Below are 19,001 nucleotides of genomic sequence, written 5' to 3'. Positions count from 1 at the left end.
ACATTTAAAGACAAAACTTTATATTTAAGACAAAAATAGTTTAAGAAAAAATTATTTTAAGAAAAAAACAATTTAATACAAAATTATTTTAAGACAAAAATTATATTTAAGACAAAAGCAGTTTGAGACAAAAATATTTTAAGACATAACTTTATATTTAAGACAATGACCGCTTTAGTTCAAACATATTTAATAAAATTAACAATTAAGAGACAAACATATCAATTTAAGACAATATTATCTAACAACTGCAAAATTGACTCTGACAGTGCAACCTAAGTCTGCCAGGTTGTAGACAACTACTGTCTTGCGCCTATAACGAGGTTGTTATTTTACTTACCATTCACGTTATCTTATATAAAGGCCACGATTTGTTGGGCTCTTTGTATTGTGGGGGTAGTTGACTAAGAAGAACGCAACAACTTTTACTGACAAGATTTATCACACATCAATTCCTCCTCTATCCCTTTCGTATATGCTGATACAATTAGAGACAACTTTTTTATCATTGAATTTGGAACTTCTACACAGAGGGGGATTTTAAGAAAAATATTTAAGAGAAAAGAAATATTTTGTCTTCAAATTTTCAATACGAGGTGATGGTAAAAAAAGGTAAAGGTAATGGATTAGGGGTACGTCTACTAGCATTCACCAAGTGGTTCGTTTACCATAGTTGTGAAGTGATATTCAACAAAGGAAAAGCATTCCTGAGAGACATAGCCACAGGGTAGGTGAAGCAGATCGGGGTTCGTGTGAAGAACCTGTATAAGCTAGATGTGGAAGACTATGCTACATTAAGCATTAAGGCAGAGAAAGTGAAGGTCGCGATGTCGATGAACTTTGGCACAAAATACTTGGTCATTTGCATCATGGTACGTCGAATATTATAGAACAAATAACCAGTGGCCTCCCTGAAGGAGTGCTTAAGCAGTATGTTATATGCAAAGGGCGTACGTTGCAGAAGTACATAAAATCCACATTCCATGATCAGGACAACAAAGCACATTCAGCCCTAGAAAGGATACACTATGATGTTTATGGACCTTTCTCGACAACCTACACTGTCAGACACAAATATTTTGTCATTTTTATTGGTGACTTCTCACAAAATTTTTGGACATTCTCCAAGTTTGTACAATTCAAGACACTTGTTGAAAAATAAGCTAGAAAGAAGGTGAAGGCTTTGTTGTAGAGGCTTCAACACCCTCCAAAATTTTGGCCTGCACTTAAATTTCAAAGCCTACTATGGATATTGTGATTGATCATTCCTAAGTCACTTCTTGGTAAGTTGATGATCTCAAACTCTCCTTTTCGATCTTAAGAGTCATTCATCCTTGTATCTTTACATATTATGTGTCATCTTTGGGCATGGGGATAATTGCTTGTCATGTAAAGGGAGGTTTGTGTTGCTTCAAGGGGAAATCTTTATGAGAATGGGTTGTCCTCACCACATAGACATGTTTCACCCTCATTTCACACACTCTTACACAAGTGTCACGTTTATCCTCCCAAAGTCTATAGTTGGAGCCGCACTTGTCATAAGCTGCTACAAAGGTTGTTGCATTAAGAAAATTATGTGTTATATGTTTTGGATGGTCTATGATGTATCGCTAAGTTTTCAAGTGTGTGATCATAGTCAAGTTTTATCACTATTCACATCAATTCCATTGATCTCACACTTAGCTAAATTTCAAAGTTTCCTTAGCAACCTAGCCTCATCCAACTTTCCTGAACTACGCACTTCACATATGTAACCCTCAATCTTTTCCATTGCCTATTAGAACTATGCAATGTGTAGAAATCCCAACCTCCCTTACCATTCAAAACTACGCAGTGATTTCCTCTAGTGTCCTTCCCGTAGCCAGAACCCACTGTCTCAAGAAACTGTGTAGTTTTGTCCCTTGACTACCCAGTCTGCCTTACATCCTGAAATTGCGTATATGTTTCCTCCTAGGGCCTCATCCTGCAATAGTCACTGCCCATTGAGACTACACAGTTATGTCTCTCACAGGCCACGAAGAAAGATGACATGATAGATGACTCTCAAGGAGCTGAGGAGAAAAATAAGTAGACCAAGGAACTAAAGGTATGATAGAATATCAGGACCACATGAAGACTCCATTTGATGCATAGCCCTTTGGAGGCTAGGTATGGAAAACAAAGCACATATTTTGAAATATGCCTCTTATTATAGCTTAAAATTTTGCTTAGCATTGTCGTATCATTCTATTTCCAATGACATGCATGGTTGCAAGAAATAAAATTTATTCCATGTGTATTACCACTTGTTTATTTAAGCTATGAAGGTTCTGACCAACATGATCTTATAACTAACCAGGCACAGTGTGAGGAATCCTAAGTGGGATGAAAGATGTTTGATGATATATATATTCTGTACACTCCTTTGCATTAATCCTTGCTTTGTATCTTGCATGCACCCTCACTGCTTGTCAGAGTTAGCTACCTGCTACCAGTAGTCTCTTCACTCTTTCATGACAAAGCAGGGGAAGGAATTTCCTTCAACCTGATTTCTTCAAGGCTCTTCATAGAAATTATAAAGCTAAGAGAAGGAGATCTTGAATCTACCTATCAAACTATTGGAAATACTTTGCATGTTCAAATATATCCAAACGATTAAGCTGCACTCAACAATATTGTCAATCTTGGAAGACTCAAGAGAGATCACATCTCTAGATATTATAAACTTCTTATTCACTTCATCATAGAGATGGTATGCTTTGGAGGTATGAGTACCCAAAGAAGATACATTTGTGACTCCTTTCACTGAGGCTTTTTTATCTGTTCCTTAGGTATGAAGGCATAAAAGGTGGAACCTAAAACCTTGAGATGCCTCACCGAAGGAATGTGGCCATACCACATTTCATAGGTAGTCTCGTTTCTAATAGCAAGAGATGGACACCTAGTATTTATATACACAACACATAAAACCACATCAGCCCAAAACCTTATGAACTTGACATGTGAACTATGCCAAGTTCATAGTGAAACTAACACATTCCAATGACTATGTGTTGAAAAATGCAGCAAGAAATTCTCAATTTTATTTTTCCTTGATTAAATTGAAAAAATTTGAATTTCCACATCAACAAACAACTTAGATGATGTTAATTTGTGTGACATGGCTTGTGTCACCTATTTTACTCAGTAAATTCAAGTTGGAGGAGTTAGAGTTCACTTCCGCATATGTGTTTGCTAATTTGTAGCAATAAAGGTCAATTATCTCAGGTCGTTATCAGTTAAGCTAGTTCTAACTTTTGGAGGAAATAGTGGAAGTTCATTTAAGCAGTGGGACTTTAGTGAAACTGGGTGATCATCTAGTTAACAGATCAATCAACCCAAAATAGTTGGGGCATGTAGAGAAGTCAAGTTCCCTAATATTTGTGGTGATTCCAAAGTAGTTTTAATTTCTTGTAGCTCACACAGTTGCAAGAACTTGCTATAACCATAGTGGAGGAAGTAGCTTGAGTAGGAGCTTCTTGTGAGATTAGAGAGGGAATGATTGTTGGTAGCATGAATAACCTACTAGCAATTTGATTTGCACCACACTTCAATGTTTTGGGCAGGCTTTTTGAGGGTGGATAATTCTTTTTGATGCTTTTTGGTCATGCACGCCCTCACTAAGTATCTTGGGAGGTTTGTAATAGTTACTTGCATGAATGTCCTCACTAAATATGTTTTGGGAGGTCTGTACTAGGTCCTTGCAAATTTTTGTTTTCCAAGGCTTAACTATTTATGATCTTAGGTGCTCACAAAAATCTGACAGTTTATGGCACTCTCCAAATCTCCATTCCTAAAAGTATCCAACAAAACGGCCTGAGAAGAAGATTAGAATGGCATACTCTTATTGGAACTAGTGGAATTGGTTGGTCCCAATGGTTTCAGAGTTGTATTAGTCTAGTTTGGCGGTTCAGATTAGCTAAGGTTGGTCTTGTATTTAATTGACCTTAAAACACCAAAGTCACTAGTTCTCTAATAAACTAACAAATTCTAAAGAATGTAGTGCAACATAGCTAATGACCACCAAATAATAATTTTCTAATAAAAAATACTTAAAATGAAAAATAATTCTCAACCCGAGGGCCCTACAAAACCTAACCCTAGTAATTAATCGTAATATTTAATTTTCAAAGTTAAAGTAAAATTTGACATTCTCCTTATCTTTCCTTTTTGAAAAGGAAAGATAAGGATAATGTCAACTTTTACTTAAATTTTTAATATTAACATTAATTGTTTCGAGTTGTTTTAGAGTGTTTCCAACTTCATTCAATTTTGAGAAAGTAAAATTTTAGATCCCATTCAAAACTTGGTGGTGATTGTTTGAACTGCTTCTTTGTAATGAGTCCTAGACTTTGACTTCCAATTTTTCAGGTGCATTTATTGCATAATCACATTCCTCGTGAGACTTTGCAATAGAAGTTGATCTTTAATCCATTGAAAGAACTTGACCTATCTTAGGTAACGATCAACTACCCCTCCCAAGTTGCTGCTCAACATTGAAATTTTCTTTGGCAGTAGACATTCAGTTTATCCATTAGACCATTTTTTCCACTGTGACAGTCCAACAACACCCTTGCCAGCATATGCTTGACAATCCATCTCATCTTTAAGTAGACAAGTCATAGTCACAATTACAACTGCGTAGGTAGACAAGTCACACTTACTCTGATATTTGTCAATGATGTGTTACTATTTGGTAGGTTGACCTCTTTTGATTGGTCTTTGGACTCCTTATGAATAATAATAAATCTCATATGATTTCTTCTTACCCAGATGATGCATTGGTACTAGTGATTTATCATTTTTTTGTATTATCTCCACTGCACTGGATGTAGGTTTTAAATATCTTAGATTTATGCTCCAACCTAATTGTTATGGAATTAAGGATTGGAGTTAACTTATAGAGAAAATCCACTGTAAAATTTTATCATGGGATAACAAGTGGCTCGCCCTAGGAGGCAAGTTGACTCTAGTTCGAGTAATCCTTCAGAGCATCTCTATATATTTGCTCCATATTTTCGCTTTCCCTAAGAATATCAGTAAATGTATATTTCTAGCTTCATCTCGGCATGGTACAGTGTGTCGTAAAGGACAAAGTGGGCCTAGTTGTTGTTTACTCTGTATGGAGGTGATGGATGACTAGAATCATCTATTTCTTTGATTATCCTTATCGAAAGCAATTTGGAATGTTGTATTTAATATGTTGCATTTACAAGAAGATTAGAACTACTCTTTTGTGGTTGATTGTATTCGAGACTAGATTATTGAATATGAAACATTTGGACCACTTCCAATATACATTGGGGTTTCAACCCAAAGAATGCATTATTGTCCCAAGCTCCTTTGTTGTGATACATCCACCTCCATCCTTGTCAAAAACGCTAAAAGCCTTGCTGAACTTAGACATAACCTCCATCCCATATTCCTTTAGTAGATAAAACCCTTCTCTCATTTTCTAACCATGCCAATCTACCCTCCATCCCATATTCTCTCATGAACCCTATGTAAACCACCATTTCATTCAAGGATGGGGATTTTGATGCGTACTCTAACCATATTTGTTAGATATTTTCCCCATTTTCTTTCTTATGGTTTCTTTAGTTGGCCTCCTCTAAATATGCCCTACTCTCCTTAAATTATTTGGAAGGTAGCCTTTGGCTACTAACCCCATTTCACCCGAGATGATTGACATGTCCCTTGAAGTTTTGATTCGGTCCCATGATCTATTTTTTTCCACTTAGTTGAAATATTTAGATTTCTTTGCCACATATTCATTCATGACCAAACACTATACTACTAGTTCTAAGAATCTTGTGGATACTATCACCACAGTAAATGTATATTTTATTTTAGAGGGGACAAGAATTGTATATTTCCCTTTGGGACACTCCAAAAATATTTTGGTGCACCCTATTTCTCTAACACTCTAGTATACTTTATGAACTTAATTCCCATTCCATGTTCATCCATGTGGACACACTTTATGAAATTGTAGGACAACCTAATGTGCTTGCCAACTTCCTCTCATCTTCCTTGTCATGTTTTCCATGACTTGTGTATCCAACAAGAAATTTGGAAGATGAATGCCATCAAGGTAGAAAGTCAAGGGGGTTTCAAGTCATTTATTTACGGTTCCCACTAGCATAGTCCCACCATATGATCCACCCCATCCCTAAATTCTGGTCTAGTGCTATTTCAATTAATTATTAGATGCTCATGGTGGACCATAATTCCAAGTTAAATGTTATGACTCTTCATAGGATATTATCGGAGATGCTTGAGGAGAAATATTTTTGACTAAAGGGTTAAGGGAGGATTTTGACTTCAATATCGAACCATCAACCATATCCTCAACATTTGTCCCATCAACCATATCCTCAACATATCGAACCAACAATCAAGAAGACAATTGAGGTGAAGCATGGGAATCCTCTCTCGCCCACGTTGTTCAGGATATATATCAATATATGAATTCCTCTACACTCAAACAACCGTGCATCAATAAAATTTTGGGTTGCCCATTTTCCACCAAGATGGATACACGTTGTCCTTACACTATCCCTCTGATTGCCAAAATTGCAAAATTAGGATTTTCTATGTCAAAACTTTAATTGAAGATGACCATGCATTGGAAGGCCATTAACACAATATTAAGACATAAAAAATGAATAATTGACACAATACCAAATAAAATACATATATTTCATTCTATCTCACAATGTATCTAGATGCTAATCGAGCAAGTTCACACGAAGAGAGAAAGGCAATGTCATTATACGTTGTTCAATTTGTAATCAAGAGAATTATCTTGGATAAGGGAGAAGTAACATTTATTTTATTTCTCATATACAAAGGCAAAATTATGAAGCAATGTCAAATGCGTTTCGTGAAGCAATGTTGTTGTAAAGGGTGTTAGAAAGCTGGCATTGTAGGTAAGACCCTCACACCATACTAGATTGTGTTATCCAAAGCATGTTAACCATGTCCAGTCGTCTCAAATTTCATGAGCATGTTCAATGAGTGACCATAAATGGGGGGTGTCAGAGTGGATAATAATCATAGTTTATAGTGGATGATTGTCATCGTACATAACATCTGTGGTCCAAGTCATTTGTTTTGTGCCCAATGTTGTTGAATCATTGTACTGCATCATGGTAGCATATATTACTTTTTTTAAAGAAGAAATATATTGAAAATAAATTATGTTTTGTCTCATGCAAATGTTCAATATTGTTGTGTTGTGAGTGGTTTGGATATTATATGTATCATATATCTACAATCACTTATTTCAATCCTACTCTAAGAAATAAAGGAAGAGGTGAAGGGCCTTGCCATAAGGACTCCCACCAACTCCTCTCCTCGTAGAAATCTTTCAAACGTTAGCGCATAAATCAAACACATGCCCTTGTTTCTCTAGTTTGGAAATGCTTGTATGTATCTGACAATGAACTCCTCCCAACCACTACCTTAACCATTTGTTGAATGCCTTCAATTGGTATGTGTAAATTATTTTGATTGATCCTTGGAGAGATGTGAAATATAATTTTTCATTGACATAATACAAACACCAAATTTAACCCATCGTAGCCAAAATTTGAACTTTACAACTCTCTCATCCAATATTAAATACTTCACCAATTAGTTGACGGGTACTCTCCTTATCAATATATTAAATATTAAAAGGGGTCATATTAATAGGAAAAATAAGAATAGTATTTAATATTAAGTTATAATGAAGGTGGCTGCCAAGTTGACATATGAGATCCCCTTGTTTGTGAGACAAGGCATGCCCTTCATTCAATGCTTTAATTAGTTAACATATGGAGGTGTACATACCTTAATTTCCTTTAGATCCAATCCTGTGACCTTTAAAGAGGAAACACTTTAGCACAAATCGAACAAGTAAATACAAACTTAATTTGTATATGTATCAAAGTTATTTTGAGAGTTGCATGGCACACTTAATTTTGTTTAGAAGAAAAGGAAAACTTGAAGGGTTGATCACAACAAACATGTATGGTCAATTATGATTATGATAGGTATATTAGTTTGGTTTTCCCAATCCAAAACTTGCAAACTTTGTTACTACTATTAAAGGCATGTCATGATGGTTTACTAGTTTAACATCATGTACATTTAGTTGTATCTATTAAAGCCATGTCAGTTCAATGACAAAGCCAACGGTTTGTCAACTTGGTCAGCTTAGTGAGCTATGTGTTAATCATCTCAGTGAACAACATATCGGGTCAATTATCTTAGTCATTGACATACACATTTCATGACTTCGGCCATTTGTAAATATACATTAACTATAACTTCAGAACTGTTATTATAGAACTATTTATTTCAAATATCTATTCTATTCTTTGTTGATGACATGGTCCTCCTCTCCTCATCTCTAGAAGGATTGCAGATGCAGTTGGATGCCTTAGATTTTTTTTGCGATCTTCGACAGTTGATGGTCAACCTAGGTAAAACCAAGGTTATGATCTTCAATAAGGTAAAGAAAAATTCGAACCTTCACTTCCTATTCATAGGGGCGGAGGTTGATATCACCAACATGGATACGTACTTGGGGGTGAAATTCTTAGGTCCCCACTTCAGTTTGCAACCAAGTCTTCAGCCTTGGATCAACAAAGGATATGGATCCTTCGCCGTTATTGAGAGATAGTACTTTCAACATCACTTTCAGGATGTCTCATCCAAGATGAGCCTCACAGACACCTTCATTCGTCCCACTATTCTATATGGCTCAGAGATTTAGGGACGTATTTACTTGAGTCAGATTGGGCTTCAGTTGAAAGAGTCTAGACTCTTCTTCTCCACCGCATCATTAGATGCAAATAGACAATACATCAGCACATTATCCTTGCAGAGTTTGGAGCTCAACCCTTTCAGCTTGAGACAGTCTTCACATTGGTCTCATTCTTGCATCGTGTCTAGTGATTTATAGACTCACTAAAGAGTAGGGACCTCTACCCTTAGTTGGCATATTGCTCTTCTGAGAATATTGCTCATTCTACTACCTCGGGCTGGGCTAGATGTTGGTTTACAAGAGCTTCAAATATCTTAGAGTCAGTGGGCATTCAGTTGGATCGTCCTCCTTTCTGTTATTCCTTGGATTCTCCTGGTGACCTTCTACCTACTAGACAAGAGTTGAACAAGATCATTAGGGAGGAAATCTATAAGTAGTTCATCCAGGTCACTTGGGTCAATCCTCCAGGAGGGTTTTGCCCAAAGATGACCTTCTATGCTGAGCACTTCTTGGAGTTCAGAGATGGGCTCATTGTTTGACCCCAGTATATGTTTCACCACTAGATGCATGCTCTTTGCATTCCTCTATGCCAGTTGAGCATAGGTTCTCATAGACTTCAAGTAGAGACGGACCACTAGATTTATAGGCCAAATAGAATCTGTTAGGTATGACATTTACAGGAAGTAGAGACCAATGTACACTACATTTTTGGATGCCCTATCTACTATGAGATCAGAGGAAGGTTCCATTTCTTGTTCAGAGACTTTCAGACCCTCACAGAGTTTTTCAGGTATCCCGATCAGAGATGTTTGGCCCTATCTATGTAGGGGGCTCTTAGGTTCCAAGTGCATATTCTTAAGACTCCCATGAGAACATACCCCACAAAGAGGATCATGACATTTTTCAGGGTACTACCTTCAGATAAGGGCACAATGAGAATGATTGGTACCATTTCATATCTAGACTCTAGACCAATGAGGATCCGTGGGACCTCACCCAGCCACAGGAGAACCAAACAACTAAATCATCTTAGATCCATCCCTAGAAGATGAACAAGGTCCTCTAGACATCAGGAGTCCACAAACGCCCCGAGAAAACGAGTTAGTGGATAGTCCATACCTCCCACTGACCCTTCATCAGGCCACCAAACTTTGTGGAATTTTTTCAGTGCTCTTCAGTCAGTATCAGATGTTAGGAGAGATGGGTCTGATCCTCTTTGTTAGGGCATTCCATATATTGTATCTTTTATGTTCCTTCATTGTACCTTTTATATTCATGCATTGTATTATCTATAGGAGACCGTTTGGTTCTCCCACATTTTATGGACATCATTGTACTCAACAATCCCTTTGATCTACTTTGTGGTCATTAGATAGACATAAATACAATTATATTAACTTATCTTATCTCTTAGGCCATTTGTTCCAGACTATGTATATTTCAATATTTTTTTTTATGAAGAAATACATATATCTTTCAAATCTAATTATATATATATTCCTTTTGTTCTAAACAAGACTAACTATATATTGTGTAAAGTAACATGTTCTTATCTTACACTCGGTTCTATTTGTTTGTTTTTCTTTTTCATTTGAAATGTTAACATAAAAATAGGTTCTAACTTTTTATTCCTATAAATATCGGAAATAAATTTGTGTATATATACTTTATAGCTTACATATATTATTATTTAGTTAAGAAAATAGGTCTCTTCCTTTTTCTGGTACAGGTTTACTCGCAAATATGCTCTATTCTATATATCTTTTTATATACTTTCATTTAATTCTACTGAGTCTGTTTCAAACTGTTTTTTGTTTCTCCAAAATTGCCACAGGAGAAGGGAATGACTCTAAACGTCCTAAGGATCTGCGCCGTTATTCCTGCAAAACTTGTGGGATCACAAGATCGAAGTGCATTTTTCTCAAGCTTCACATAATCTCTAGCCACGGAGTAGGCTTCTTATGCCTTTAATCATCCCATGAAACCCCAATTAAATGGATTATCTTGCTAATAGTGTTTCATATGCATCTTTGCAGAGAGAAGCCCTCGAAAATGATGAAAGATTTGCTTCAGAGGCCAAAGGCCAGAGCCATAGGCGGTCTCCATGTGTTTGTCAAGTTTGTGGGGTTTCGTTTAATAAACGCGCTCATCTTGAACAACACAAGTTATCACATACATGCCAGGTTGGTGGCATCACAAACCCTTAAATTTTCCCAAATTTGTCATTGCACTTGTATTTGTTTAGTGAAACCCTTCAATTTTAATGAATGTCTTTTATAGTGGTATTAATTATAATGTGCGCCTGTGGTGGCTAGTAGTTTTAATCTTTAGCGGGCTTCTGTTGGGATGGCTTTTATTCTAAGTGTTGTCTGTTATAGTGGCTTGGCTACTCCCAATACGCAACCCGCTATATCCGATTAACATTTTGGAGGATGATAGCATGTCAATCTGCTGGCTGTACACTGCACTTCATTCCTGCTTAGATACCGTTCAACCTTCGGGAAACAAATCCTGACCCTACATAGATGCCTCTTTCATTTTTCTCACTCCGACAACGTTCGCTCCTCTCGTCTTTTCAAGTTATTCTCTACACGGGTCTAGCTTAAAGTCAGCCAAGTTTCTTCTTCCCCTCTCCTAATCTCTCCTTATCTGAAAGGGTTTTAATCCTTATTTCCAGAATATCGGTCCTATCTCTGCTAATCAGTGGAAAGCCACTCTTCTTCGGCAGGCCTACATTTTGGATATGGAAGAGAGGTCTCTTTTATATTTGATTCCCTCTCGGCATCTACATATCTATTTTTATATCTATATCCAGATATCTAGATTCTAAAGCCATCTAATAGACAATTCATGAGATCAGGCAATGTGAGTGACTCGCCTGAAAAAGGATAAGGAATGAAGTGCTTGGCCAAAGGAAGAGTAACTTTTACTTAATCGATGAGTTCCCTCCCATTTTTTGTCTCTAATGAGATATTCACGAAATCAACCCCAAAATCCAAACCCGTGATTGTGATTTTACTTTTAGCGACTCTCTGTGATGGTTGTGCTACTTTTAATGGATGTCTATAATACATGGTCAATTTAATGGGTCTGTGTAGAGGTTATAATTCTAGTTGATATCCATAATATTCGTTTTTAAGAAGGGGCCCCAACCTTTAAAAGCAAACTACAGACAGCAGGATAATATTAGGCTTAACCACCATACAAACAAACAAAACTCAGAAAGTGAACAGAATCAAACCAATAGAAGGAAGAAGATAATCACTACATCTATTAAATCTAATGTGTTTTAAAATGCAGAGTGAAGCTGCCTATTTACAGCAAGCTGGGAGAAGTCTAGGATTTTACAAGGTGTTTTGCTAGTATACGAAAAGTGTAATAAATAATTTACCTAAGTGAACTTAAACTGGGTACATACATATGCCCCCTTAAGTGAAACTCAGGAAAGTATAAAAAGGAGCTTAAATCTCAAGAATGGGTCCCGGTTACAAGGCCATGATAAGTATCCATGTACATAATTCTCAGAACAGTAGGCAAAAAAACAAGGAGGACTCAAACTACCCTCCACGCCCTCCTAGGATAACTTTCTTCACCCCAAGCAAGATATGAAGTTGTAGATACAAAATCTCTGTCAAAGGTTTAGTAAATATGTTAGCAACAATACTACAAATCAATAATCCTACTGGGAATCAACTCTCAGATGAAATGCATATGGATTTCTATATTCTTGGTGCATTGATACTACTGACTACTTGGAAATATTGATAGCACTCTAATTAGCACACCAAATTATGGTTTTTTTCCTGTTGAATTGGTCAAATCCAAATAGATTTATTGGCAACATTAACAACACCTTGCTACTCTGAATTTGTAGAAGAAAGGGTCAGAGCCAAGATGAAAGATCAAGATGTGGACTTGTAGTCATCGAGATCACCAGCCTAATTGGAGTCAATATAACTAACTAGATTTGCATTAGCATCAGAAGAATATTTAATTTCACATGTGTGTCCCTCTAATGTAGCAAAGAATTCTCATTTCATCTTTCAATGAAGCTCATGTGGTTCTCGCATGAATTGGGAAACCAACCCAACTGCATAGGAGATATTGGGACGACTATAAGCTTAGTACATAAGCCTTCGAACGAGATACTAATACAACTTGGCTCGCAACTTCCCCCTGACAAAAATGGCATGGGTGAAAATTTGTAATCCTACATGTGAAATCTGCTTAAGGTATCCCAAGGTATACTTGCGTTGAGAGATACCTATTCTAGATGCAGACTGAGTGATCTATATTAAAAGAAAGTAGCGAAGGAGCCCTAAGTCTCTCGTGTTGAAATGTTGAAGAAGGGTGGACTTTCACATGATCAATCATGGTAGGTGAACTCTGATTGAGAATGGGATCATCCACATAGAGAGCAAGTAGTAGGAGTTCATCGCCTTGCCATAAAATATAAACATTTGGCTCAAAGTGGTAGTGAGAAAATCTTAGAGAAGAAAGTAATCCATCTTCTCATACCAAGCCCCAAGTTCTTGTTTGAGTACTATGAATTTTAATTTTATAGACAAGTGAAAAATATTGGATAAAACATTGTTTACTCCATGTACATCTCTTCATATAAATCCCCATAAAGGAAGGTACCTTTGACATCCATTTGGTGTACTACCCACTTTGAGATGAAACTAGAAAATGAGCAAGGCAAATAAAATTCATTTTAGCAACGAGGGTGAAGGTTTCAAAATGGCAATGCGTTCAACTTGAGAAAAGCCTTTAGTAACCAATCAAGCCTTATAGTCATCTACAATACCATCTATTGCATACATGGTTTGGAACTATTATATACTGACTTAGGAAAAATGCAATACCATCTGTTACTTCTCATCAAGGAAAGATACTCATCTTCCATGGTCGTATCACAGTCTACAACATTGTGGACCTCGCTAGTGTCCTTTGGCTCTGAAGCACTGACCATAAATACTTCAGGAGTCTTTGATGAAAGGAGCTAGTTTTTTGTTGAGCCCAATTAGGAAGTGGTAGAAGAACTTCAGACATTGTGCTTCAAGAGAATGATCATGAGCTGGAGAAGTTAACTTGGAAGAACAAAAATCATATGAAGATCCAAGAAGCTGGTGGGAATGCTAATTAAATCCAACATTCCCTTTGATGACTAACTTGTGTATTAGGATTGAGTAATATTTACCCTTTAATGTCTTTTGGGTAGCCAACAAATATGGTCCAAGATTTATTTTGCATATCCATTTCCTTGCATTTTTCTTTGGGGATGTGGGCCCAATAATTACACCCAAAGACTTTGAGATCGCCAATAGAGGTTTGTCCTCTTCAAGATTCCTCTTGGGTCACCACTTGGACATATTTTTGAGGTGTGCAACTGTGAAAATGATTGGTACAATTGATGGCACCAAAAAAATGTTGTGGGTTAAGATCTATAGAAAGGATCATACATTTTTCCTTCTCCTTAAAAGTACAATTCTTTTTTTTTAGCAACACCATTTTGCTGTGGATAGAAGGGCACAATATGTAGTAGCTGAATACCTTCAATGGCACAAAAGTTCTCAAATCTTTGGTTGATGTATTCACAGCCATTATATTTATGTGAACATTTGGTAGATTTTCCAGATTACTTTTTAATTAAGGCTTCAACCTTAGTAAAAATGTCAACATCCTCACTTTTGTTAATTACTTGTAGACCAAAGGGTGTCTAGAGTAGTCATCAATGATTTTAAGAAAATAATGGGCTCTTTGAAAAAACAAGATAAGAAAAGGGCATGCAATATCATTGTGAACATGTTGAAGACCTTCTGAAGCTCTCCAAATCTTTTATTTATCAAAAGTATTTTGAGGATGTCTGCCAAGAACACATCCAATGTAAACACCATCAACAAAGGAGATAGGTGGAAAATCAGTCCCCACCCCCCTCCCCAACATCCCAAAAGAACTTAATTAGAGAGGAACCCAAGTTTTAGAAAGGCAATTTTCTAGCACACGAAATTTTTTTTCTTAAAATATTAATTTGACGTTTATGGCTAAAGTTCAAACTCTCAAAGGCTACTACTGAGCAATTTTCTCGGAACTAAACAACTCGATATGAAGGAGAAGGTGCAACAGTTTAGAGGAAGGCTACGATGTGTGAGGTTTGTCACAAGGAGAGGCAAACCATCTGCAAAAAAAATCAAGCAGCAGCCAATGATGACCATGAGCAGCAGCTGCAAGAAATGCCAAGCAATCTATCAAGCCACAAAGAGGGGAAACTGGTAGATGGTGTTGCAATGACCCAACAATTTTTAGATCTTAAAATGAAGGTGGCCAAGGAATATGGAGGAAATTGATGCCCTGCAGCTCTAGTACTATGTAAAATAAAACTACAGACAACAAGATAATATCAGGCTTAACCTTATACAGACAACAAAACATAGAAAATGAACAGAGACTCAAAACTAATATAAGGAACAAGAGAATAACTGCATCTGTTAAATATGTTGTCTTAAAATAGAGAGTGAGGCCCTCTTTACAGAAGAGTGGGAGGAATGTAGCATTAAAGGTGATTGGTGGGTTTACCAACTGAGCATTTAATAATATACCTCAATGAACTTAAAATGAGTATGCACATTGACATGGCCAAACAGTCAGTGTAGTAATATAGAATATAAGAATATTGACTGCAAAATGCCAATCAAAAGGTCCAAAATAACCAAAGTTCTCATCCAAAAGCTGTTCTAGCAACACTTCCCAAGCCCCAATCCTATATGACTGCTAAGTATATTGTTGTACAGAATTAGAGACTGTTTGAGAAAATAAACTACTTGTTGGAACATGATAAAAATAGAGAGATACATTAAATATGGACATTAAGGGGCTACTTCTTCAAGGACAACTTCAATCTTCATGATGTATTCAACTACTTGCATATCCAAATATTTTTTGATGATGATGTTATGTTTGATCCTACAGCATAGTTCTATGATACCTTGAATGGATAATGATGTTCAGATGTTTCCTCCTTAACTTGAGGTGAACATGACTGCATGGGTGGTGCTAGAAGTTGAATATGAACTGTAATTTTGGAAACAAAGGAGTACATGGAGTTCATTCTTTCTACTAGTTCCTCATACCTCCCAAGATGCCTATGCATGAATTCTACAAATTCCTTTTCCTTTAATTGAAGCATTGACAATTGAAGAGAAATATCAGCTGCTTGCTAGTCCTAGACTTGGGTTTCCACTGTGAAATATTCAAAATAATTATGTCATCTCAACCGCCTACTAGAAGAATTATATAAATCACTTTGTTCCTTTGAAATGTGGTGCTCATATTCTTTATTCCTTTCCTAACATCTGGTAATTCACACATAACACAAACTAGGTTGGCTATGATTAATAGCGATGGCTAGGTGTTCTGTAGAGACTAAGACATAGAGAGCTCACAAAGACCAGAATCTTTAACCCATTCACCCCGTAAAAATGTGCTGATGGTCAAGCCCAGTGAAGTGCTAGGGAAACTATCAGACGTGCCAACCTGAATTTCCACAGTGGAACAATAAAACCATACTCAAGGACAGTCCTTATTTTTCTACCCATGGTGATACCTGATGCATGCAGTGTGAAATAAAAGAGCATGCCAACCCAACATTCCATAGCAGAACAATAAAACCACATTCAAGGACCATCCTCATTTTGCTGCCCTTAATAACACTTGATGCATCTAGTGTGAAATAAAAGAGCATGCACCTCTGTAGGGGCACTCTTGCTTGCCATTTGCATGTGTAGGTTGAAACTTTGGTTTATGCGGTGTTGCCATGCATTAGGTGATCACTCCTAATTTAACACTCCCCAATTGACTTGGATGTCTGCGCTTCAATTATAGATGTGCAGGACCTAGAAAAGTGATATTTTTTCAAACTTCTCTACTAGTACTTCGACTCTGGCTTAGGCAGACATCTTGTAGAATGATGTACTATGATAGAAGACTTTCTTAGCATAGCTTCACTTTTTCTTGTACTCAGCTTTATCAACACAAGGCTTGGATAAAATGAAAGTGTTGCCTCATTATTTGAAGGATAGTTCAGACCCCTATTATAGGTGATTTCCTTTGGGATCTGGAATGATAACCCCATACATGCGTACCATGGATAGGTGTTTTGATTTTAATGGGTGCATGTGGTAGTGGCTTTAATTTTGTTGGGTACCTAAAATAGCAAATTTGATTTGGATGGGTGCCTGAAATAGTGGCATTGATTTGGATGGGTGCATGAAATATTGGCATTGATTTGGATGGGTGCTTGAAATAGTGGCTTTCATTTGGATGGGTGCCAGTAACAGTGGTGGATTTAATTTTAATGTGTCTGTAATTACTAATCATAGTGGTTTTAATTTTAACGTGTGTACGAAGTTATAAATAGTTTTCATTTTGAAAATAGTTTTCATTTTGTTGGATACGTTCAATACTAGTGGTTTTATTTTTAGTCGGTGTGTGTAACAATAGTGATTTCAATTGTAATGGGTGTTTGCAATAATGGTTCTAGGTTTAATATCTGTAACAGTGTTCATAATATTAATAGGTGGCTACAATGGAAGTTTTAATTTAAATGGGAACATTGGTTATAATTTAAATGGGACTCTCTAATAGTGGATTTAATACAAATTGGCATCAGAAATAGTGATATTAATTTTAATTTTAATTTTACTCTGTCTGCAACGTTTGTTTTAATTTCAATGTGAGCTTTCAATGGTGGTTTTAATTTTAATGTATCTGCAATTTTTGTTTTAATTTCAATGTGAGCTAAAAATGGTGGTTTAAATTTCAATGCATGCCACCAATGGTGGTTTTAATTTCAATATATGCCTACAATGGTGGTTAATTTCAATGTCTACCTGGAATGGTGGTATTCAAGTTCTTTTCTGCAAGATGTTTGTAACCCAAGTTAGTACAAGGGAGGAGACTGTCTTGGAAGACTTGGGTGTTTGAATGTGTGACAACACAGGATCCCATCTGAACTCCACACTGCTGAGGGAGGGCAGAGTGTCTATGGATTAGTACCAGGTGGGGTTGCCCCCCTGAGAAGTTCCTTCATCCTTCTACTTGGTCACACTTCATCATTCTGATACATTTTTTCCTGCAATCACAAGTTGGTTTATTCTATTTTGTGATTTTTTTCTGTTCATTTGCACAATTGATTGAAACAATATCTTTTAATCCTTTTCCAAATGTGGTTTGTCATGTGTGTGAACATATTGTTGTAAGATGAAATCCCCAACAATTAATATGCCACTATGGTATTTATTAATCTTGGAAATAAAAAGGCTCCACAAAGACATTAATCAAAAGGGGATTAACAAACATTTCCCACCAATTTATTGAAACTGATGATGTATGTGTGTGTGAGTGATCATTTAATTAATTGGTGGAATACTCAACAAATTACCATGTTAATATTTATGAAGTTTGTAATTGCTTTTAATTTTGCAGAGAACATTTGTTTTCCCAGTAGATGGTTTCTTTTTCAGTTACAAGAGGTAGGACCATTTAAATCGTCACATGATAAAGCATGAAGAAAAGTTATTTGTGTGCCCCAAATAGGACTACAAACTGTAGTTGTCCACCATGTCTAATTCGAAACACCATATGAAGTGGCATAGAGAGAGAGGTGAGTCATGGCAGAGTCTAAATCTACAATCTAGATAGGTGAAGAAGTATTCTTTCCCAAATCCATGTTGTGGGAAGGTTTTTAAAAATCCATCAAGGCTAGTGAAGCACCTGGATGATGTGCATTGTAAGTATTTACCCCCTGACTGCAAATATTTCTCATTTGTTTGAACTAGAAATGAGTGTTTGATTACTGCCCAGAATGATGGGCATGCAGGTCTGAGTGTAATTTTAGTCAAGAATTCGATATTATTTTTACTTATTTATATTTCTACACCTCTAACATGAAATCTAATGTGTAGGGGCAAATTTTTTTCCCGTAGAAATGTTGTTCCAAACTATATATGGGCTTTGTTTTCTAGTGAAATTGTTAATTTGTAGGTCCAGCTTTTGGAAGATGAGTTTATTTTTTAGAGCACCTTTAAGATATTTATTATTAAGCATAATCTACATGGTAATAGGAAAAGTATTGAATGCATTAGCCTATATCAGAGAGTCCCATTTGCACTAGAACTGAGTGTTTGATTATTCCACAGAATGATGGGCCTGTAGGTCTAAGTGTCATTTT

General features: G+C 36.4%; 1 pseudogene; it reads left to right on the top strand.

Annotated features, from left to right (window-relative positions):
* Positions 1-10,767: 10,767 nt before the first annotated feature.
* LOC149164635 (uncharacterized) lies at positions 10,768-18,367 on the top strand (annotated as a pseudogene).
* The last annotated feature ends 634 nt before the right edge of the window (positions 18,368-19,001 follow it).

Source organism: Pinus tabuliformis, chromosome 5_1 (genome assembly GCF_031772625.1).
Source record: "Pinus tabuliformis cultivar Carrire ecotype Pingquan chromosome 5_1, CPIR1, whole genome shotgun sequence".
Classification (NCBI taxonomy): Eukaryota; Viridiplantae; Streptophyta; class Pinopsida; order Pinales; family Pinaceae; genus Pinus; species Pinus tabuliformis.
Note: the sequence above shows the minus strand (reverse complement) of the source record. Positions and strands in the feature narration are given on the sequence as shown.